General features: G+C 46.8%; 1 protein-coding gene across 5 annotated transcripts in view; it reads right to left on the bottom strand.

Moving 5' to 3' along the window:
- Positions 1-21,375, bottom strand: part of PPP1R16B (protein phosphatase 1 regulatory subunit 16B) — a 94,970-nt gene extending 73,595 nt beyond the window's left edge. The window contains exon 1 of one of the 5 annotated variants that reach the window (XM_039498270.1): positions 21,242-21,375. The gene's annotated coding sequence lies outside the window, so the exon portion shown is untranslated. Of the gene's footprint in view, positions 1-2,219; positions 2,390-5,026; positions 5,139-18,852; positions 18,920-21,241 lie in introns of those variants that run through there. The other 4 variants (XM_039498272.1, XM_039498269.1, XM_039498273.1 and 1 more) reach the window with 4 other exon arrangements.
- Positions 21,376-25,233: the final 3,858 nt, after the last annotated feature.

Here is a 25,233-nt window from a genome sequence, read left to right as displayed (position 1 = left end):
CCCCCATATCTTCATTCCCATCGGTCCCTCTATCACTATTCCTTAGCCCTTCATTAGCCTCATTAAAGACCGAGGCAAAATATTCGTTTAGATATTGCCATTCCAAGATTATCCCTAATCTCCACTCCGTTTAAAGTTTTAAGCGGTCCCACTTCTTCTTTCTTGGTTTTCTTCCTATTTATATGGCTAAAAACCGTTTGCTATTGGTTTTAATCCCTTCGCTAGGTCCATCTCCACCCGTCGCTTTGCCTTTCTCACTGCTTCCCTACACCCTCTGACCTCAATAAGGTAGGTTTCTTTGCTGATCCCTCCCATTTTCCACTCCTGGTACGCTTTCTGTTTTTTCTTAATAACCCCTCTAAGACGCTTGCTCATCCAGCTCGGTCTAAAACTGCTACCTACGAGCCGTTTTCCCCTTCTCGGGATACATGCCTCTGACAACTCTTGCAACTTCAACCTGAAGTAACCCCAGGCGTCATCTGCCTTTAGATCCCTAAATATGTTAGTCCAGTCCACTTCCCTAACTAGTCGCCTTAATTTAGTAAAGTTAGCCCTTTTGAAATCGTAAACCCTAGTCTCAGATGCACTATTGATTATCCTCCCATTTATTTTGAAACGAATTAGCTCATGATCACTCGAGCCAAGGTTGTCCCCTACAACAATTTCCTCAACAAGGTCCTCGTTACTCACCAAAATCAAATCTAAAATGGCATCCCCCCTCGTCGGTTCAGCAACCACTTGATGAAGGAATTCATTAGCTATCACGTCTAGGAAAAGCTGAGCCCTATTATTATTACTAGCATTTGTTTCCCAATCTATATCCGGGAAGTTAAAGTCCCCCATGATCAAGCAGTTCCTATTAGTATTTACCTCCTTAAAAACATTAAAGAGCTCTCTATCTGTCTCCAAGCTAGATCCCGGCGGTCTATAGCACACCCCAATCACTATCCCGGGTGAGGCTCTGGTAGTTTTTTTCCCCAATGTGACCATTGCCCAGACAGACTCTGTATTATCCATTGCATTGCTAGTTATCTCATTACATTTCACCTCATTATTGATATACAATGCTACTCCCCCACCTTTACCTTTGCATCGGTCTTTCCTAAACAGCACATACCCTTCCATACCTGTACTCCAGTCATGGCTACCGTTCCACCATGTTTCGGTTATTCCTACGATATCCGGTTTCAATTCTCTGACCAGGAGCTCCAGTTCCTCCATTTTGTTACCTAAGCTTCTTGCATTGGTGAACAAACATCCTAATTTTTCCTGTTGGGCTCCTCTCACTCTTTTCACTTGAAGATGTCGTAGTTTTAGTTGGGGCGAATTGCACATTAGAGCACCAGGAAGCTCCCTGAGGCCATGACTCACCTATGGGCTCCTCTGGCATAACACAATGTATCCACTTAAGAATCTGACCCTGGTCAGGTCCCCAGTCTCCCTGCACTTGAGGCACCAGGGGAGTTAGTTTCACCTCTCACAGCAGCCCACTTCTTTATGACAGCTCTAGCTTGCCCCCAGCCTGATGAGGCTATTGCCAGTTGTGTTACAATCGTTTCTAGCAGCCCCATCGCTGATCTGAGCCCCACTGGGCTAGACCAGCGGTTCCCAAACTTGTTCCGCTGCTTGGTGAAAAGCCACTGGCGGGCCGAGCCGGTTTGTTTACCTGCTGCGTCCGCAGGTTCGGCCGATCGCGGCTCCCAGTGGCCGCGGTTTGTCGCTCCAGGCCAATGGGAGCTGCTGGAAGCGGCAGCCAGTACGTCCCTCGGCCCGCACCGCTTCCAGTGGCTCCCATTGGCCTGGAACAACGGCCACTGGGAGCCGCGATCGGCCGGACCTGCCGACGCGGCAGGTAAACAAACCGGGCGGCCCGCCAGGGGCTTTCCCTGCACAAGTGGCAGAACAAGTTTGGGAACCACTGGGCTAGACACTCTACAGATACACAGCAAGAGTCCCTTACAACAAAGTAGTAAGACAAAGAGCAGAAGATAAAATAGAGGCAGAGAGCACGTCAGTGGCAGAGTCAGGAACAGTATCTAGGTCTGAGACCCAGTCCAGTGCCCCAGCCACTAGACAAAGTGGCCTCGAGTGTCAAAATAAGACAAAAGCTAGAGATTGGAGACCTATGAAGACACCCAATTCATCCCCCGAGGCCAATGCAGGACGGACGCACACGCAGTGACAATCAAGGTGCCAATGTTACCTTGTGCTCTCCTCACCTCTGTTTGTTGTATCCACCAATGATTTCACCTTACTGCCATTATACACTGAGGCAGGGCCTGTCTGCACTGTGTGTGCAGCACCCAGCACAGTTAGGCTCCAAATCCCAAACTGGGGCTTTAGAGGTGCTACCACAAAACCAAATGCAGCTAAGTGTTTTGCTGCCACAGACCTAATGCACTGGGAAACTGTTTTTTAAGTGACAGGATTTTTATCTCCTAACCGCTTGCAGCCCAAAAGGGGTGTGACAGAATGTGGGGATTTCACACCTGAGCCTGCACTCTGAACCAGCTAGCTCCCCCTGGAGACAGCTGACTGGGGTAATTAAAGATAATTAGCTAATCAGGCTGATGGGCTGGGTGAGCAACCAAGCCAATTAGCCCATCAGCTTAAGGCTAATCAAGAGGCCCAGGAAGGAAATGCCAGGAAGAGAGGAACAGCCATACTCAATATACTGCACATCCCTCTACAGGAGATGAATTTGAGATACAGTTAATGAGGCACAAACAAGTTGCCTCAGTGATGAGCTAGTTTCCGCTAAATGTACCAATACACAGTGTATAGGGTTGCAAAGTCCCAACCTAGATCCAAAGCCTGTCAAAATTAAGGTATATTTACAGGCCACTATGTTAAAGCCTCATATTAAAAGAGCTGGTCAAGTTTCCTACCATCATCCTTCCCTCCAAACCTCATCCAGGCAAATCTGACTACATCAGATACTGGGGGTTTGTTATGCAAAATTTGCAAATACCTGAAAATTTGGAGGGTTGTAATCAAATGGTGACAGAAGCTGGCAGGAACATTCCTCGCTCACCAGCCACTTCAAAACAGAGAAAGATCAGCATTGCTGCTAAGCAGAAGTGGTGCTAAAAGCCTCAAGACCCTGTGGGACAGACAGCACTTGCAAAACACAAAGGCAGTCTGAAACAGATCTAGTAAGTCCTCGAGGCTGCTTCAATCATAGTCAAACCAAACTATGTAGAGGCATGTGCCTCTGCTAGACCTCAATCCCCTTTGGATAACACAAGCCAGTCCAGCCAAGCATGATTTATCCATGGCCCACAAAGATGTTTCTGAAGAATAAATTCTTCCCCTTTGGAATGCACCAGATTGTACCAAATGGTGGATAGTTTCACAAGGTTTATCCGTGGAAGGATACCCCTGGGCCTCTTACAACAGCTCTATCATCCCCATCCACCTTCCTGCAAATACCTCCAGAGCCCTTTGATAAAGGATTCAACCCCTTCTATAAATACCTCCGCAGACTCTAAACAAGACATTCCACTTCCTCTGCAAGTTACTCAGGCTGAACGCTGGAACCCTGCGTTCCAATACAAATCTAACTTACAGGAGAGCCAAAGCATGTAGGTTGGTCCTGGGCTGCTCTTGTTGAAAGAGTCACGTGCAGAGACACCAGAATAAGGCCTAAGTGCTGCTTGAATGGCACATGTGAGCCTGAGTTTGCGGGCTTCAGTCGGAGTGGAACACAAGGTCAAAGGCACCTGAGCGTAGTACATAATTCTACCCTTCTGAGAGCATTCCTTGGAGGGGTCTAGTCTAGCAATGTTTTAGCTAACCCTGAAGATTTGAAAGCTCAGTGTATTTAATAACTGAATGGTTTAAGAGGTAACAGCAAGGGCCACTTCTCGACGTTGCCAAACAGAAGCCACTTTTCACGATTGTTTAGTAAAAGTTCCGTCCATCCCTACAAAAACAGCTCAAGCAGCAAGGGCCTGATTCTGCAGGTATATTAAAGCAAGTGGAAGTGGAAGTCAGTGGGTCCGCTTGCCTGAGGCATAGCTACTCCCAGGAGGAAGTGCCAGAGGAAACAAACAGCACATTTAGAAGGCATGGGAGGGGGAGGGGGGGGGGGGAGCTTGCTCTGTCATTGCCTGGCTTTGCCTGCTCTCTGAATAAGTTTTAGTCTCCTGTAGCTCTTACACTGGCACAAGAACAAGAAACAAACAAAACAGAACAGAGAGACCTATGAGAGAAGACAAAGAGGCTGTGCTTTGCCAGCCAAGCCTCGAAAATGGCTTTAAAAAGCAGCGGCAGCCTGCAAGTTATTGTGAGGCAGCTGCGACTACTAGAAATACTAGATCCTCCTCGAGCACCAGAGACCTGCTATAGGTTTGCAAGCACTGAAAGGTGGCAGAACTGGACCTATTTCCGTGCTACTCATTAGAACACTGTAGTCCACAAAGCCCCACATGGATCTTGGCTCTGCAGCTCAGGCTGCTTGTTTTCAAATGACCTAGTTTCTTTCACTGTGCAAAAAAAAAAAAAAAATTGGTTTTTTTTTGCACGTTGATTTTCTTTGCACAACCTGGTCGGTCTAATTATAGCACTGCCATGGCAAGGCCTAAATGTTCATTTTACCTGTAAAACAGCACAGGCCCCAGCTGCGTGGGTGTCTGTGGTTTACAAAGCTTCGCATCTTAGTTTCTTTCTCTTTTTTCCCCTTGCCTCTGACCCAGCTTTGTTTCCATGAGCTCAGCAGCTCCGTTTCTTGAGAGGTGCAGAGCACATCCTGCGAGCAAACCACAGCATCAGGACAGAGAGAATAATGATCCTACTGCAGGTGCCAGTCAGGAGGGACGCTCGCTATTTTATGCCACTCATGTGATCACTATTTTCATGATGGTCCATCAAAAAGTAACCCAGCTGCTCCAATAGGGGCCCCAAAAGTAGGTCCTATGTCTACCTCCAAGTATCCTTACTAAGAGCATGTAGGTGCTGGTACTTGTGATCATGTCCTATCCCACAATGCAACCAAAGCCCACGTTTTGTGGGCATTCTGGCCCACCTCTTGCAAATATGCGATTAGTCCCCCTGAGTTCCATGGATCCACATTTGTATCAAGTGACTCACAGGCCTTGCAGGATCAGGGCATTTTCCTGTAAAGTGGCAACTCCCTGAGCCACAAGCAAACAGCCCCGCCCCGCTTTAACTTGTGACATCATTTAGCTGAACAAAGAGAAGGTGAAGGGGTGACTTGATGACAGTCTGTAAGGATCTACGTTGGGAACAAATCTTTACTAATGGGCTCTTCAATCTAGCAGAGAAAGGTATAACATGATCCAATGGCTGAAAGTTGATGCTTTACAGATTTAGGCCTGGCCTACAATAAAAAATTAAGTCAACCCAGCTATGTCGCTCATGAAAAATCCACACCCCTGAGCAACATAAATTGACCCAACCCCTAGTCTGCTCACTAGCCCCCACATTAATAAAGTAAAAAGTCATCACCTATGATCCAGCCACACAGAGGGACAGTCAGTTTGATTTTTTTTTAAAAACAAAAACAAAAAAAACCCCACTGACTTTTCTAATATTTTTTTAAACTATTTATTTATTTACTTGGAGGGTTTAACAAGTTTACAAATCCTCGCCATGTAAATATCAGAAACAAAACAATCATTACAACAGTTAGCTTTTGTTTGCAGAGGCATTGGATAGGAGTATACACACCAGATTTAACACGGTGTTATGATATTACAGAATGAGCATCATTACAGCACTTATATGCCATTGCTTGTGATTTTATTCCATTGCCATGAGATCTCTATAAACACCTATTTAACAGACCAGGCACGTCTATCATGTGTTAACATTAGAGGGGGAGAAACGATTTGGGAACACTCAGTTTCTGACAGAGCTTCCTTTAAAAAAAGGTGCGCTGAGACTTAAGTATAAAATTCTTCAAATGGCCTGCTGTTTGTATTGGTCTTTGAAGCAAGAGTGCAGCTAAGGACCCAGTCACTCAAACATGCACGTGAGTAATTTTATTCACAAGTTGTCTCCTTTGAAGTCAGTGGCATTATTTGTGGGCACAGGTGTCTGCAGGATTGATCCCAAAGCCCCAGAGTGCTGTCAGTGCACAAAGAATAAGAGAACGCTCCACCCTCCCCTGCCAATTAACCCCATGTTAATCTTCTCTTGGCTGGAATCAGAAGCCGAATGAGAGAATCTATAACAAGGACAACAGGCAAGGTAAACGAGGCAGTTTGGTTTATTTCATTAGTATCCATTCCTAGCCCACTGCAAGGTCAGGATTTCTTCAGATCTGCCCCTCACCATTCACAACCAGTGTTCTCTATCCACAGCCTTTTCAGCACCATTCCTACTAGGTGACCAGCTAGCAAGTGTGAAAAATTGTGATGGGGGGGTAGGTACCTATATATGAAAAAGCCCCAAATATCAGGACTGTCCCTAGAAAATCAGGACATCTGGTCACTCTAATTCCTACCCACCACCCAATGCCAGATGCAGAGACCAACTCTTCTGCTGTCCTTCTCCCAGGGATGGCCAACCTGTGGCTCTGGAGCCACATGCAGCTCTTCAGAAGTTAATATGTGGCTCCTTGTATAGGCACCGACTCTGGGGCTGGAGCTACAGGAACCAACTTTCCAATGTGCCGGGGGGTGCTCGCTGCTCAACCCCTGGCTCTGCCTCCACTCCACCCCTTCCCGCCCCTTCCCCTGAGCCTGGCATGTCCTTGCTCCTCCCTCCCTCACCCCCCAGCCTCCTGCATGCCATGAGAAACAGCTGACTGGGAGGTGTGGGGAGGGCTGCTGGTGGGTGGGAGGTGCTAGGAGTGCAGGGAAGGGAGAGCTGATGCAGGGGCTGCTGATGTAGTACTGTGGCTCTTTGGCAATGTACATGTAAATTCTGGCTCCTTCTCAGGCTGGCCACCCCTGCTTTAGCTGGACGCCTGATTTTTTTATAAGGCTTTGTTGCCGCTAGTGTCTCATTTCTCACTGAACCCAGCTGGTTGGTGGTGCAAGTCCCGCACTGTGGTTTGGGCTGATAGACAGGGAAGTTTAGGAACCACACAGCCTGGGAAAGTGACTGTCAGGTGGCAGGAGTTCCTCACCAGCAGTGGGAGCAGCAGCTGCCACCTGAGGCTGGAAGAGGCAGAGGGTGCTAGGCAATCTGAGGGAGACCAAGGAAGGGGACAGAGCAAGGGAGGGGTGGACAGGGGCAGAAGGGATAGAGGAAGATGTGGGCAGAAATCAAATGGGCTCCAATGGAAATGGGCCAGATGTGCAAGTATAGCCGCACCAGCTGTATACCAGCCAGGGCCGTAAGGCATTTTGGAGCAGGTCTGCTACAGGACCAAGGAGTCTGGAAGTACAGTACCTCTGAAGCGCTGTACTGAAGGGCAGGCAGACCAGAGCCTCTTCTGCCTCTCTCTGGTGGGAGCTAAAGCTGACATGGCGCTTTTCCAAGGAGTTTGGATCATGCCAGCGTCCTACCTAATGCTCTCGTCAGTCAACCAGGCGCTGCATAATTCCTAAGCCATGCATGAGTTCTTGCTGAGCACACAAGGGTGCAATGTTCGCCAGCAGTCACTGCAGGGCCAGGGTTTTGTGCACTGTTTTCTGAAGCAGTTTGTGATGCCATTAGGATAGGTGCTAGGACACCAAAGTCTCTTCTGTCTGGATGATGGAATCTGTGGCAGGAACCCTGTACTAGATGATCAGCTCGCTCTCCCCGCTTATAAATCTGAGTATTGAGCATTCTTACTCACAGGAAATGCAGTAACTGCTGGGATTTCTTTTCTTATTCTTCAAATTTCACTTTTCTAACAACAGTCTCTCCCACCTTCAGCCATCCAACATCTTGCTCCGCCACCTCTAGTCAGAGAAGGGTTACTGCCTCGCCAGCCAACCTAGACTAGCTTCCCCTGCCTGTGACAGCGAATCCAGCTGTGAGGCCTTTCAAACACAAAGGAGGCTGGATCAGCTGCCAGTATGCACTGCATGGTACACACTGGAGTGTGCCCAGGAGAGTTGCCACACCAAAGCACCTGCTCTCTAGGGGCTCCTGTCACCACCTCCCACCTCTAATCTCAGGGGATCAGCTAGTTAGAGGACAAATTCCCTCTCAGCAATGTGATGTGGAACAAACAGTACCCCACCATTGGAAGGTTTCTAAAGTAACCAAGTGAAAAACTTAGTGTTTCCTAGCCCAGTGGAGGGTTTGCTTTTGTTCATTTAAAGTTGAACATCGGCTCCTCTGACTACAGTCACAAGCAGCCATTGGACAGATGCACCCTCGCTCGTATCTGAATCTCTGCCTCACAGAACCACTATGCAACGCAGCACCACACTTAGCGCCTGCTTCAAGAAGTCAAGAACCAGCAGCAGAGCTGTGGGAGGAAGTTTGCGTACTGTAGCATATGTGATACTAAGCTCAGGGGAGTGCATGAAACAAAGAAAGACTTTGCATAAGTACATCCAATTACACTGTCAAGGCACTGTAGAGATGACTAACCCTCTCAGCCCTGCTGCAAGGTAGATAACTACCATCGCTTCCGTTGTAAGGGATGGGGAAATGATGGTCTTACAGGGGTGAGGCGACTTGCCTAAGACCAGACAGTAAGTCAGTGATAGAGCCAGGTCTAGAATTCTGGGGTTTTTAACTCTAGTCCTGTGCTCTAGCCATCAGGCAATGCTGAATATGCCCCCCTGACTATCATGGGCTCTCAACTCACCCTTAGTAGTAATTTCAGCAACTATTTCTAAGAGCAAAGTTTTATTGTGCCATGTTGGTGGGTATATTGGCACTGCCAGGGTAGCCATAGGTAGGAGTGATAATAAATTAAGTCACTGATGCAAATCAGCAGTTATTTAATTACATCAACTAGTATCTTAGGGTATGTCTACACTACAATTAAAAACCCGAGGCTGGCCTGGGCCAGCTGACTCGGGCTCATGGGGCTGTTTAATTGTGGTGTAGATGTTCAGACGTGGGCTGGAGCACGAATTAAATTAATGGAGATATCCTATCTCATGGAACTGGAAGGGACCCTGAAAGGTCATCAAGCCCAGCCCCCTGCCTTCACTAGCAGGACCAAGTACTGATTTTGCCCCAGATCCCTAAGTGGCCCCCTCAAGGATTGAACTCACAACCCTAGGTTTAGCAGGCCAATGCTCAAACCACTGAGCTATTTCTAGGACTCTGAAAGGTGGGAGGGTCCCAGAGACCCAGTGTCTACACAGCAATTAAACAACCCCTTAGCCCCTACCTGAGTCAGCTGGCACAGGTCAGCCACAGGTGTCTAATTGCAATGTAGACACAACCTTGGATACATTCAGCACCTGTCATGCTTTTGTAACTATATACATAAAGAATCATTGAAATGTAGCCATCCCTGGGGTGATGGGCAGGAGTCAAGTGGTATTAACATATTGCATAAAAATTGAGAGAAGAAATTTTGACCAGTACGTCCCTCGCCACTTCCAGCAGCCCCCATTGGTCTGGAGCAGTGAACCGCGGCCAGTGGGAGCCGTGATCAGCCGGACCTGCAGACGTGGCAGGTAAACAAACCGGCCTGGCCCGCCAGGGGCTTTCCCTACACAAGCTGAGTCCCAAGTTTGGAAAACACTACCATAGCTCAATAGAAGCCTGAAGAGTTTAGTTAAACACTTCCCCAGAGACCCCAAGCCAATAAGTTTGGGAAGAAGTGTTTTGGTTTGGCTGTTCTTCTCCAGGGTTTCAGATTATCTTTCTCTCCACTCACTTTATTCCTAGCATTGGGGGCGAAATGCCAAGCTAGGAAAAAAAGGTGTTAAACAGGGAGTCAAAATGGTTTTAAAACTGACTCTGTTAATAGAAAAGTCGAAGGGCCTTGTTTTTTTCCAACTATTCCACTCTAAACAAGAGCCGGAGGAAGCCTCTTAACATTTTCACCTCATGTTTCCTGTAATATTTATCACAGTCGGACATAAAGCATCGTTTTTCCACCCCATATTTCACCTTGGACTCACTTTCTCCACTTTCTTAAAGGGACCCTGTGCCCAATGTTCCTCCTCCAGATCAGCTTGTGTATTTGTAACTTAACTGTTCTTTTGAGTGGCACCTCCATGACAAGTGAAACAAATCGGGTGGCAGCCTCCAGTCATCTGCACTAGCTCTGAGCCAGTAAGTTTCCCAGAAGCACAATATGGACAAAATCACGGGTATTTTCTAAAGGTTTGTATCTTTAGGGGCCAATCCTGTGTTCCTAGAACTCCCACCAAGATCAACAGCTGTGTGCTGATCAGGCCCTGAGGGTGGAATTTTCATAGATACATAGGTCTAGTCTGACCTCCTGTACAACACAAGAGTGTTTCTGGTGGGTGGTAAGAGCTATGGGTAAAATTTTAAAGTTAGATTTCATATTGGGCTTTTTATATAGAAACTCATGTCTCTAAGGAGATAAGAGTTAATAATCCATTCCTCACCTGACCACCTTTCTATCTACATGTTCAGTGCAAGCTGGGTGATGATATTTCATTCATGGATTTATTATTATGCAACATCTGTGTGCATCCTAAGGGGTCTCTGGCGGCTGCAGAAACTGCTCCTTGGGCATTATGGAGGAGGATGCTCAGCAGTCTTTTATTTGAAAGTTTGCTGTCAGCCAGCACTGGAAAGCCATTGGTTTCAGCTTCGCCAGGGGCACAGAGCCATCAGGAAACAACTCAAGTAAGAGGGTCATCAGATACGGGGAAGGGACATTTGAAATGAAGAGATACATTTGAAAACCCAACCTTAATTTTAATTTGGGTAGGGATTAGAAACTGGGTTTGGGATTAAATCGGGAAGAGACTACATTCTGACAGTCCAACTCAGCCCCTTTCTATCCAGCTCAGAAGAGAAATCTCTTCTATTTACTGGCCTGTAGAGTAGCAGAGACTATAGCTAAAGTGCACTGAAGATGCATTCCTTTCCTGTATTAGGGCCATATCTTTTTATGCTAATTCTATGCATGAAGACACCCATTGATAGCACTTGTCCCAAGGTGACAGGCACCTTATAAATATCTACAGTAGCTACACTGAGATGCATTATATATAATCACAGATCGCATATGGCCTTGGGGATGGAGAGCATGTGAAGGGCACAGGTAAGGACAACTCTAGCCTTTCCTTCCCACAAAGGAACAAGGACATTTTCCTTCCTCTGAAGGTTAATTTCACACCATCATTTCCCTGTTGCGATCCCAGAAGCAAAGTATCTGCTACCAAAATCTATCTCCAGTATCAGATAAGCAGAAGGACCCCATCCCAGAATTCAGAGTTTACTTGGGAGAAATGGAAAGACCAGAACTGCATTTTTGTCCAAAAATTAACTGAATTTTAACTGCCACTTTGCAGCAGAGCATCCTCCAGACCAGGCTGAACTGCAGTAATGAAACATTACAGGGAGGGGCAAATAGCAGCTCAGACTATGTAGAACAAAAAATAATTGAGGGCATAAGTCTCCAATTCGGTTTTTCCATTTAATTTCTTTCTTTCTTTCTTTCTCTTTCTTTCTTTCTTTCCAGCACATTAAATCTGAATGCAGGTTGCCAGGCCAGTCACCTGCAGGGGAAGTGATCTGACCCATTTATAATCGTCTTGTATTTGTTTTTCTGGTGCAAGCGTTTTCCCCAGCACTGCAGTGGGCATGGGTGGGCTTGGTCCCAAAGCCCGGTTCCTGAGACCATATACCTGAAAATATTATGGTTTGAAGAAGGAGATTATCCAAAACAGCCTGTAGAACAAGGAGACATGAAGCAGGCCACACCAGCCTTCTCAAACCATGGAGATGGTAGGAGACAATCCCCTTCCCATCAAGATAGACACTAATCCCCACTTAGACCAGTCTTCTTAATGAAAGCAGTCAAAGGCCCAAGCCACCGGAAGTTATTTTGACAATGACATACTAGAATACACACAGGAAACAGTCCTACTTGGACACAGAAACAAGCTGGGAGAATTAACAGGTTTCCCTTTCTAACTTCTGCAGTGCCTCAGAGGCTGCCCAAGGCTGGAATTTCCTTCCTGCTCCCCCTCCCCCGGCCAATGTTTCCCCCGGATGGTTAGAGGGGGGCATTTCAATACGCCCCAGTCAATACCCAAAGCCTGGTCAGCAGCAGTCAAAGTATCTCAAGTTTCATAGATACAGGATGAATTCCGACTTGAGATATCTACATGAAGCAAGGTGTGAAGGTCTCCGCCCATTTGCTCTCCACCCGCTAAGACCGTGGTTCCCAAACTCTGGGGCACACCCCTCTAGGGGGGTGCAGAGGAACATTCAGGGGGATGCACGGTGGGGGGGCAGGGAAGACGCACCGCCCAGCTCCACCCCCCAGCCGCACCTCCACTCCACCCCCTGCTCTGCACCCAGGCCAGCTCTGCCTCTAGCCCCAGCCCCTCCCCATACCAAGCTCATCTGCTCAGCCAACTATGCTGTAATGGAGGGGAGGAGCACAGACAGATTCCATTACTGGTCGGGTGGGGGAGGCACGACAGGAAAAGTTTGGGCACCACTGCACGAAGATGTCACCACCAGTGGGAACAGCTGAGCAGTGACTGCTTGAGGCCCAGATGTGCAGAGTTTCCTACAGTCATTCCTTTGTTTGACCTAAAATCTTAGCCCTGTGCGGGACAGTAGAGACAATTCTTGGGGGATTTTTTCAATAGATATTTCACTACCAATACGAGGCCAAGTATATCCTTGGTGTAACTCCATTGATGGGATGGATTTGGCCTGGGAGTTACTCCCAGTGTAACAAAGAGACTTAAGCGACGTTCAACACCTCCCATACCTGATACTGCTGTGATTTGGAGTGGTGCTTGCGATTGTCAGCTACAGCAGCACAGGAATTTGGCCTGAGCCCCATGCAGTTTCTGGCTTTGGCTTGTAGAGGTCACTGTACAGCAGGTAGCAGCTGTAACCGATGCCTGCAGCACCAGGGCACCATATGCACTGAGTGGGGCAGAACCCTGGAGCAGGCCCACCTCCGAGCTGCACTCTTCCCAAGCTTGGCACCACTGCCACCCCGCCCACTCTCTCTCTCCTGTTAAAGGTAGGATCCCAAGGCACATCCACCTGCAGGCTGGAAACAGAAACAGTGAGTCATTGAACAGAACCACTGGGGAGGGCTCTGAATAGTGTGGGGGAGAGAGAGGAAAGTGGGAGCTGATGCCTGCCTACGTGCGTGGATTTAAAGTTGCGTTTTCAACCTGTGATTGTCACACAAGGGGATAAGCAGGGAGAGATCAAAAGCCGTGATTCATTCAGACCAAAAAAACCATGAGTCAGAACCCAAAGAATCATGAGATGTTAAAATAAAAACCGCTTATTTGTATGACTGTACAGTGTTTTTTTCCCTAGTTCAAGAGACACCATGCAAACACTTTTGCTTCTCCCCAGCAAGAGTGAACCAAGCATGTAGCATGACAGTTAATTACAAATAATTCACACTTGCCACCAATATACAGCTCAGGGTATCCATTAGCACCACCTCAGCCTGTTACATCTGATACTATGTTCTGACTCAGATCCACCCTGAATCTCTGGAAAGAGGAGATGCTGTGCAACAGCCTAGCCTAGCAAGAGATTTTGGTTCAATCTTTATTAGGCCATCTGGGGAACACAATCACAAGACCCACTGAGCGAGTGCCGTTTGTTTGTGTGCTTCCAACATGCTGTAAGATGTGGGAGTTAGTGGACTGATCTTGAATGCTAAGTTGAATATCCAAAATTCAGTCTAAATCATTGGAATAAGACAGGTGCAATCCCATTGATGTAGGACCTCTGCAGGTTTTAGCAGTAACAAATTCAAAGTAAGGAATAAAGCTAATTTCAACAGGCACAAACTGCATTATGCCCCCAGAAAGGATAGTAAGACCTGCTCTACATTGTGGGGAATAGATCTAAGTTACACAACTTCAGCTAGGAAGTCGACGTACTTAGATCTACTTACCGCGGTGTCTTCACTGTGGTAAGTCGACGGCTGGCGCTCCCCGGTCGACTCCACTTGCGCCTCTCACTCCGGTGGAGTACCGGAGTTGACGGGAGAGCACTCGGTGGTCGATTTATTGCGTCTAGACTAAACACAATAAATCAACCTTGGTTGGATCCATCGTTGCCCATCAATCCAGTGGGTAATGTAGACAAGCCCTCAGTTTCAACTAACAGCATGGAGGTAATGTGGACAGGGCATCAGAAAACTAGATCTCTGTTTCTGGCTCTGCCCCTAGCCTGCTGTATGATCTTGGGTAAATCACCTCCCTCTCTATCCTGTGCCACAGGTCTTGTCTACAGGGGGAAGTTATTTTGGAATAAGGTAAGGTGTGAATTTAAAGTGCTGTAGCTATTCTGGAATGACTCCCCATGAGGATACTTTTTTAAAAAATAAGAGTGCCTTTTTCCAGTTTAATCCACTTTCAAAGTGAACTAAGGTAAAACAAAAAGTGAAACTGGTATTTGAAATAAGTGTGCACATGGGAGCTTTGCAGAATAGCTATTCCTGTCCATTTTTACATGCACAAGCCCTCTGTCTCCCTACCATCCCCCTCCCATCCATTAAAGGAAGAGAGTGATCGTATGAAAACTGCTTTTGGAACTATGGAACAAAGTGCTAAGGAAGAGCCCAGTACTATTAAACTTAAGATCTTTACTTTATACTGAAGCAAAAGCCTCCCTCTGAAAATTATTTTCCTGTTTGAAGCTTATCTGGTAACTTGCTATTTATCAAACTCTTATTTACCTTCCTTAATCCAAGTTGTTCTAAGTGTGAATAGGAAAAAAAACCAACAAAAAAAGCCATTCAGTTAACTTCCGTAGTTCCAACAGAAGGGGGAAAAAAACAGGAAGTCCACAGAGCAGTAGCACCTACCCACCTTCCCAGTGCATGTAACAATTCCCATGAGTATAACTTCAGTTTAGCTGCTTTGAAAACCATGAGATTTGATCCTTCCCAGTTAAAGATACAGACTAAATGTTCCAACAAGGAAACAACTGAGAGTAATGTAAAAGACTGAGTATATTCTAATGAGAATGCAGCAGAAAAGGCATCGGATGGACTCAGGAGGCCTATATTGTACCCTGGGCTTTCACTGACATAACCTGGGTAGTCGTGTCAATTCTGCCTCAGTTTCCCCTTCTGTAAAACAAGGATGCTGCCTACTTGCCTTTGCAAAATGCTTTGAAAACTGCAGCTAAACCATTATTTTAATTGCTAACGAGAACAGGACTTTTGGGTTCATTCTCATGTCTGCCACTGACTGTGGAACCCTGAGCACATCATTTAACCCATGCCTCAGTTTACCAAACTGTGAAATGATTTACTTCACTTGCCTTATTGAGGTTTAATGTTTGTAAACCCTCTCCATCTCGTCTAGTACTTACATGGCCATGATCACCATGGTATCAGGGTACCTTTACAAGACCCTTAGATGTAAGATGCTGTGAGAACAAACTATGCATTACTAAGAATCGCAGCTCAGCTCTGATAAGCTCAGCTGCTGACTGATGATTTTGAGCTCCCACTCAAGACTACACAGGTTCACTAATATCAGCTTAGATTGTCTGGTCACTGGCAGGCAGATGACAATAAGCATTTTTGTCTTTGCTACTAGCAAATAGAGGAACTTCAAAATTTTGCACTGTCTGGACAGTATATTCTGTATTAACCATGAAACATTTGGGACCTTCCACCCCTCCAGGTGGGAAAACTGTAATAAGAAATATTTTGTACTATTGATCCAAGTGTCAGAGCGCTTTAAACAATTCAGCCTCCCGTGTGAAGTAGAAGTATCCCTATTTTATACAGGGAAACCAGTGATGATACATACACAGCCTATTTCTGGTCCTGACTGTAAGTCCCAAACACAAGACGAGGTGAGTGTGGGCTCATGCTTTATGAACATGGATGTTAAACCCACGTATATGCAAATGCAGAACGTACAGCAAGAGGGCTTTTTGGTTAATTGCTCAGGGCTGGAGAGATTGATTTTCAAATCAAACATAATGGGTCTCACCTGTCTAGTCAACAGAAGTTTTGTTTTGTTTTAAGGCTTGTTAAGCATATGGCTTAGAAGTAGTTCAGAAGTGTCACTTTAAAGAAAATTATTAAGGAAAAAATGTATGTTGCACAGCAAAAAGTGACAATCTACAAATGAATGTGCCATGAATGGGAGGAACACTTCACTGAGCAGCACAGCTGGTATGGATAGATAACTGTGCACATGTAGCAATAGATCTGTCTGTATGAATGAGCGAGCAAGCACATGGAAGGGAGATGGAGAGACAAGCAGACTAATAGAGGAAGACAGACTTCTAGTAAGATTGCAATAAGCCTCTTTAACTTCCCTAAAGGGAGAGCCAGCTGGCAAACCATTCCCACAAGAGGGTGTTATTTGACTCCGGAGCCTTGCAAAAAGTGAACAGCTGACCCCTTTCACACACTCCAGGTCACCCCTTCAGCTCTTTCAATAGGGGTGAGGGCTAGGTACGCACTATCCCATGGTCTAAATAAGCATTTACAATTGTTGGCCTTTCTGGCACAGAAGAAAACCAGCTGAGCTGTTTTCAGCTGGAAAACAAACACTGAATTCAGACTGACCATTAGCATCTTCGGAACAACCAACCTACTGTTACTCACCCACTGACCTAGTCCAGCTACTTTAGTCCAAAAGAAAACAGCACATTTTAAATGCATAGAAAATTCTTCCACGACATTAGCAACCCCTGGGCCCCAATCCTGCAATGAGCAACATACAGGCAGACTCCCGAATTTGCAGAGCCTCTGAAGTCAAGACCGGTTCTGTGTGGGAAGAGGTATCTGCTCACATGTTGCTCATTGCAAGATTGGGGCCTGAGTATCCACAAATGCATCTATGGAAAATGTTATTGACTTGGATCTGGGGTTGGGCTTCCCCTCACCCACAACAGTTCTTTACTTCAGATATAAGAAGTACGTAATTACACTCACTTTTTTAAGTGACATTCAAAACAAGGTTTTCATTCTGTCTAAATGGAGGTGGGGAAAAAGAGGAGGAGGAGGAGGAGGAGTGTCAGCCGAGTTTAATAAAACCTGGTGGGAAATTACACCCACTGTGGCAATATTTTAAAAAAGCCTCCAAAAGAGACAGAATCAAATGCGGCAGTTTGCAAAAGGAATTTCCAAGAGATCAACAGGATGATCGGATTAGTGGGTATGATTAATGGAGAGAATTCAGCCCAAAGACGAGATGACAAAGTGAAGCTCTGCTAAATATCCAGAAGTAATTAAGCAATAGTGACAAAGGTGAGGTATTACCCAAAGTAGTTAAGGGGTTTTAAATGAGTGACGGACTTCGGTGTATGTTGAATATTATGTAACATTTCTTTCCTAAAGGCTAGGTCAATTAGCCAGTGATCTAATTTGCCAAGTGAGGTCATTTAATCATCATTTATCTAGTCTCATTTTGAACCACCTAAACTATGGACCAAGTTTTGACCTCCAGCTGAATGAGCAATTCTAAAGTCTGGTCTACACTAGAAAATTAAGTCAGTTTAACTATGTTGATCAGAGGTGTGAAAAATCCACACCCGTGAGTGGCATAGTTAAGTTTACCAAGTCCCTGTGTAAAAGTCTTCTGTCAACCTAGGGAGGTGGATTATCTCTGCAGACAGGAGAATCCCTCCTGCAGGTGTGGTGTAGTGCAGTGCAGTGTTTATACTCAAACGCTACAAGGGGTTCCTTCCAGCCACAAACGCTGATTCTGGGAAGATACTAAGCAATGCTGGGCCTGACTTTTTTCTCACTTACAAACTTCTTTTATACCAGTTCAATTCCAGAGTTGCCTAACTGAATTTAGATTTAGACTGGTAAGCAAGAGGAGAATCAGGCCCACTAGAGTTGCACTAGCTTAAGTGATTTCATAGGTAAATTCTGCGGTTTGTTTGAAGAGAGTGGGTTCCTTTTGTTGGGGTGAGGAACGGAAGAGAGCATGAGCTAGTAACGTAGCATCCCTAGAAATCTTTTAGAACAAAGCCTGTTTTCACTAGTGCAGTAGTTCTCAACCAGAGGTCCAGGGCCCGAGCAGGTTTCAGGGGGGCCTCTAAGCAGGGCCAGCATTAGACTCGCTGGGGCCCAGGGCAGAAAGCCGAAGTCTCACTGCATGGGTCTGAAACCGGGGTCCTCATCCCCACCACCTGGGGCTGAAGGTGAAGCCTGAGCAATGTAGCTTTGTGGGGGCCCCTGTGGCATGGGACCCAAAGAAGTTGCCTTGCTTGCTACCCCGTAACGCTGGCCCTGGCTTTTATATGCAGAAAACCAGTTATTGTGGCACAGGTGGGCCGTGGAGTTTTTATAGCATGTTGGGGGGAGAGGGGGGACTGAGAAAGAAAAAGGTTGAGAACCTCCGCACTAGTGTACACCAGGGTAAAATGAAACATTCCCTGATCAGCAAGAAAGCCAGGACTTCTTGTGATTGGTTAACCTGAACATCTCAGACTGGGTAACCACCACCACCAGCACTGCTGTAAACACTGGTTGATGTTTTGCTTTCACTGAATGAAATATACCCAGAGGCAACAGGCATTTTATAAATGATCAAAGTCAAAATAAAACATGGCTGAGTTTCCCCCCCAACAGAATTGCCGCAGAGATCATACAGTGCAATCCAGACACCAAGAAGAAGCTGGTACCAGGAAAATCCATGCAGGGACAAGTTCTCACCAAAGAAAGATTCAACAACAAAACCTTGTTAGAGACAAGCTGCCTGGACATGCAGTCTTAAGGGGAGAGAGCAACAGTAGCATCTTTATGTCTAAATGATATCACATGTATCATACACATTGGAACTGGAACACTTTAAATCTTACATTTACTATGAAATCTTCAGTCATTTTCCCTTCCCTCCAGTCAGAAGGAAAGCAGCTCAACTTTTAGAAATCCTGGGGCTGATACAAAGCCTATGGAAATAAAGGAAGCCTTTCAATTAGCTTTAAGAGCTTTGGATCCAGGCCATCAATATAGAGATTAAATGAATAAGGGAAAAATGTTATCAGAGTTGTTATTTATATAGCAGTTATGACAGAATCCTATGTGCTTTACAGGGAACGCAATTCCGGTGTGGACTACCACCCCATGATTAAAGTCCTTTCCAAGTCAATAAATAACATCAATTCTGAATATTAATAAGGATACTTGGCCCTCCCCTGTGCAATTTAGTAGTAATAATTTAAGGCTCAAAACAGCTCTGTTGAGGAAGGTAAGGAAATAGATGGGCTCAGAAGTTCGGACTCTCGACTCACGCTGTCTGAAAATGCTTTATACACTTGTTACAAATACCTAAGATGACTAGAGTTGAAACATTGGAGATTTTTTCCCCCTATTTGTTTGCTTTGTGCATTCCACAAGTCGGTTTCAATATTTCCCTTATGTAGTTGGAGTGTCCCCTGGTTTGTGTGGGTTTTTCACAGCGGAGGAAAGAACATTTTTAAAGATAAGAAAGTGATTATAAAAACAAAGACTGGCAGGCTGGTTGCAGGCTGACAGAGTCCCTTCAAAATGACTGAACTGCACACAGGAGCCTCAGGGCAGGGTTAGCACCTGAAATGACTAGATTTGAGGTTGGTTGACAGTGTCTCTGGGACACACTTTCATTGGATCACACAGGAAGACGGCCAAGCTGGCCATTGAACTCCCTGAAGCCCCATCCTGTACTTTAACCATCAATTCATTTCTAAATACAGAGGCATACATTTAGCTGAAGTATATTAACATGTCTAACTCATACCAAAGGAAGAGAACTTCCAAATGAACCAAACAAAACCCACTGCTACAGGGGGGCAGGAAACTTAGGCCCTGAAGTCTCCAGCTTCCTCTGATCACCTAATTTCCATAATGGGTAAAGTGTTTTCACCCCTGAAGCCAATCTGGCAATGGAATGAACTGCCCTAGAAAGGTAATTATGTCCTGTCATTAGATGTGTTCAGGATAAGGTTAGACAAACGTATAGTGGGATTAACAGTGTCTTATCCTACTTGATGTAGAGGGCTGACTAGATTATTTAAGTGGTTCTTTTCAAGCTTGCCTAGGATTGCACAACGCTGGAGGTCACTTCCTGATTTGACACTGCAGAGTAATTTTGTCAGCACTGCTCAATAACAGACTTTTCAGCTATGGAGACTTAGGTTTGCATCACTTACACCTGGTCAGCCAAGAAAGCTAGTTTGGTGGTCTAAAGTCACTAGTGGGTCATTTTGTCCACCCCTTGAAGCCACCACGCATCACTGACAATACCTGAACTGAAATAGCAGGGAGTGTTGTAGATCAAGTAGGGATGCATTGGCACAGCAGTGTGGAGGTCTGGGCCTGAAATAACAGGGGTACTGCTGGTCAGGACTGAGGGGCACCCCTGTGTGAAGACCCCATACTGCAAGACAAGGGGGGTGGGGCTGCACATCAGAAATAAGGTGTCAGATTCACTGGCAGTGCTATGGGAACAAGAACTGGAATAGCAGGGTATATCGTAGGCCATAGCAGGATCTGTAGTGGAGTACCCCGGGGCAGGACTGATGTGGATAGGCAGAGCCATGCAAGTGATCAGTACTGGAAGAGCAGGTGGGCAGGTCAGGAGCTAGGCATATTCGCATTGCCCAAAGCATTGCTACTGCCTCCTTCCCCATGAGCAAAAACAACCAGCCAAAAATCACAACGAAGAAGGGTTTGCAAACATCAGAGCCCTCAAGAGTCCGAACTACCCAGAGCAGCGCATCACACCCAGCAGATAACCAGAGCTGCTGCTTTCTCTTTTACACCTTCTTCCCCACCACACATTCAACCCCCCCCCCCCACACACACACACAAATCTTCACTCTACCAGAGCACAACATAGTCCTGCTGGAGGAATTCAAGTCCCAAGTCCCCGGGGAGCCAAAGTCCTGAAGCTGAGGGCAGGGGCAAAGAGCGGGAGGGGCTCCCCCTGGCTGCAGAGCCCAGACAAGCAGAAGGGAGGCGACAGCCTCAGCTAGCAAGTTCCTGCATAATTAAAGCCGAAGAACCGCCGTAGTTATCCGGGGGGGGGGTGATCCCCAGCTGCTTCCCCGGCTCCTTCCCACCGGTCACCCCGCAGCCCTCGCTGGCTCTGGCCCCCACCGATTTTCCTCTGGATGCACCTGACCCTGATGGGGCGGGGGGAGATGCGAGGCGCCCCCCATCTCCCGGCGCCCCCTCACCCCGCCGGGCTGCAGCTGCTCTGTCACTCACCCGCCGCAGGAGCCAGCCCCGACCGGGCTGCGGCAGCAGCCGCCCAGGCCGGCGAGAGGCGAGCAGCGCCCGGGAAGGGTCCCCCACCAGACGCAGGGCTGCAGCCAGGCTCGGGAGCGGCCCCTTCCCTCCGCAGGCGGCAGGGAGCAGAGGGAAGAAGCCGGCGCTGATGGAAGTGCAGCAGCCTCTGGTCCTGCGCTCAGTCCCGCCCGGCTCCTCCTCGAAGGTGTGGCCAGGGGGAGAGGAGGGGGCTGAGGACCGGAGACGGGCGATGATCCGCGCTCCCCTGCCCGAGCGATGGGGAGAGGGGGCTGGGGAAGGAGCCTGAGCGGGGAAGTGCCGAGAGGGGCTGCTGGGAAGCGGCCGGGCGCACAGGTATTTTCAGAGGCAGCACGGAACAGGGCGCAGCGCATGCCAGAGTCCCGTGCTTCCTACAGCCAGGCGGGTGGTAGCGGGCACCAGGCCAAGCAAAGCAGGGGTGGAAAGGTTGCTGTGCAGGGAGGGGTCCCCACGCCCCACCGTGACAGTATTTCCTGAAGAGCGGTTCAGAATGATTCAAATATGAAATTCTATTTTATCCCGCCCCCCCCCCCCCCAATATTCTGCAGATCCTGGCGTAAGTGCTGGAACTAGGGCTGCTTGAAGTGCTTGCCACCATATACAGGGTTTGCAGTTTGGTTCAATGGCTCTCAGCACCCCCATCGTACAAATTATTCCAGCACCTCTCCGTACTTGGTAAACCACCATCACTGTTTTCTGGCCTGTTGACACTCAAGGTGCCAAAGTGATATAATACAGGCCCTCCAAACCGTTTGGAAGGCATTCAAGTACAATGGGGATGGGACCTAGACGTAAATCAGTGGTTCTCAAAGAGGGTCCACAGACCCTCAGGGGTCCGTGAGGGTACTCCAGGGGGGTCCATGAGTCATGTCTGGGACCGCCAGCCCCACTGATCAACTCCTCACCCTCCCTCCTGCACACTGTAGAACAGCTGTTCTGCGGCATGCCAGAGGCTCTGGGAGGGAGGAGCAGGGACAGGGTGCTCTCAGGGGAGGGAGCGGAAAGAGGTGGGGAAGAAGACAGGCATGGGTGGAGGGGAGGCTGGAAGTTGTGGGGCAGGACTGGGAAGGGGTGGAGTGGGAGTGGGGCCTGGAGATGAGCAAGCATTGAGCACCCCCAGGAGAAAATTAGAAGCCAGCTTGAGGGTCCACACAATTTTTTAAATCAAAATGGAGGTCCTTGGGTTGCTAAAGTTGGAGAACCACTGATCTAGCTCAAAACAGGAGAAGAGTCCTTTGGATGCAATATGAGAAAAGGGGGATCCCTTTATTCAAGTACAAATTTTATTAAGAGATCCTACTCAGGGAAATGGCATTAAGCCCTTTCTACAGCTGAAAAGCAGTTAGGAGCCTATGGGCTATACACTCCCTTCCTACTGGTGAAAGGAAGACGAATGAGGAAAGTGGAAAGGAAGTAGTGAAAAAAGGAAATACGTCTTTTTTTAAGATAGTAGCAAGCTTAGTTCAGCCCCCGATCCCCTCCCATCAACTGGGCTTCTTTTACTGGTTCCAATCACTTGATGTAATTTAGCATAGCACTACTAACTGCTATGGAACCACTGATTTACACTGCTAAGAATGTGATCCTCTCTGTATGAGCCCTTCCCTGAAAGAGGCACACAACCTCTGGACTTGGCTGATGTCAGATAAATGGCAATGTTTAGAGAACAGAAGAAGGGGAATTGAAGAAAAAAAAACAACTTCCTCCTCTAACATATTGTTTTGACATTAAAAGGTACTGGGTGTATGTGAGTGCCTGTGAAACAATGACTGCCTTGGATTGTTCAGGTTTTTTAAAAAAGGTCTCAGGTTCCAGTGTTGGGGTTGGTAGAAGATTCCATGTATATTTGGGTCTTCCTAAAACAGTCTACTATGGATCTAGATAAGATTTGCATTTTAATTCAGAGTGAGTACAGCTGGAACACTGCTGGCTTTACTGAAATTATTAAGTTGCTGTTGTTATAGGAGGTGATCGAGATTTAAAAAATATCTCAAGTTTTTCATAGATAAAATAAAGAGCCTGATAACAATTTCCTTATATAAAGCATGAAACCTCTCCCCTCCAGAGTAAATTCATTTCATGGCAAACAGGAACTTGCTATGAAATGAATTTACTCTGGAGGGGAGATGTTTCATGCTTTATATAAGGAAATTGTTAAGAACAAAAGCCACAAACAATATTTTGTACTTCTATAAAGGTGTTCATTTGAGGCTCTCAAAGAACTCTGCATGTGTTAATGAATCAAGGCAACACCCTGATGATATAATGGTTATATCCATTTTGTTGACAAGTAAACGGAGGTATAGAGAAAATCATTTGCCCATGGTTACAGTAAGTCAGTAGCAGAGTTGTGAGTAGAACCGTGGAGCCCTGGCTCTGAATCTGCTTTAACCACTAGACCCTCTCCATGTGGAATAAAAGACTGTATATGCACAAATTCCCAAGTGCACCCTACAATGCTTTATCATTTGTTCTGTCCCCCCCCATTACAAACAGTATAATGTCAGTTAGCTTAATTCCCTTTATCCAAAAATCCGCATTCCCATGTAGCCCTGTCAGCTAATCACTTCTATTTATCCAATCACCTGGTTATCCAAAACATTCAGGTGTCCCCCAGGCTGTTTAGCTAAACAGGAATATACTGTACTATAATAATGAAGGCTTGATGTGAAGTGCTTTGTCTAGTAGAGTAATCTAAGAGGTCCATTGACTACAGCAATCTACCTCCTGTATACAAAAGGCCTCCAGGCTTTAAGGCAGTGCTTAATATGTAATGAAAGAGGTATGGGGGCTGAGCAATTTTTTTACATTCATAACTGATGCAGCAAGTCCAGAGGTGCCAGTGCTATGAACTGCCAAGCCTACAAGTGCCAGGGCTCAGCCCTGGCACAAATGAAGCCCTGCTTTAAGGACTCTATACTAAAGGAATTCTGTGCTTCTCACTCAAATCAGCAAAGGATAAGGGGGCTCAACACAACAGCATTCAGATATCAAGCTGAAGGGTGCATTATACATACCAGACAGAGATAGAGCTTAACAGCTTTGTGCCCCAGGTGGAGAAAACTGTTCCCTGGATGTGGCCTACAAGTGACCAAGGAGAAAGCTCAGTGCTACTCACTAGAGGGAAAGCATAAAAATGTGACAATAGCTTAGCTGGTCTGCTATCAGGATGCAGGTTCTGCCTCCGTCACCCTCAGAGATAGCACCTCTGGCCAAATCAAAGAGTCTTTCCCTTCCACAAGGAAAAACCCCAGCTCAACAGCCCTCCTTAACACAATAGTCCTTTTTCCACAGCCTGCCCTTGATACAGGAGATGGCTTCCTCCCACACTTTCCAGAACTAGGCTTCAGGAGTCTAGGGCCCTCAAACAACAACAGATACCAACACTGGGCTTCTAGTCCACACCAGTGCCATATCCCTGCTAAATTCCACACTTCCCTGGGATTTTTCTGTATCCTGCCTCTTCACAGGCCTTTCCTACAGCCACTTCCAAAGAGAGAGGTTCTTCCACTTTTTGTCAACAGCCCACAGCAAGTCTGATCTCTCCTTAGCCCAGTGCAGACAGAGTCCCAAGCACTTCCTGTTTCCCCAAGCCTCACTGCTGATCTCCTCCCGCAGCAGCAAATTTTATAGTTCAGCCATCACATGATCCTCAGTCAGCTGACTTCTCCCAGTCAATGGTTAAAGGAGCCCAGACTGAGCAGGGCTGTACTGGCTCTGGCTCTGGCTCACGCTCACGTATACTCTGCCTTCAGGAAATATTGGTGCCCATTATCCCATTCCAGGGAATTGTTCCAGCCCAACAAGTCACTTTACAATTTGAAAGATGGACTTTCCCTTTGAATAGCAAGCTTCTTAATTTGTAGAGGTCAGCAGTGTTTGTAATTAACCCGGAGCCTTCCACATGTGTAACTGCACAGCAAAAGTGTTGT

Source organism: Mauremys reevesii, linkage group 13 (genome assembly GCF_016161935.1).
Source record: "Mauremys reevesii isolate NIE-2019 linkage group 13, ASM1616193v1, whole genome shotgun sequence".
NCBI classification, from domain to species: Eukaryota; Metazoa; Chordata; order Testudines; family Geoemydidae; genus Mauremys; species Mauremys reevesii.
Note: the sequence above shows the minus strand (reverse complement) of the source record. Positions and strands in the feature narration are given on the sequence as shown.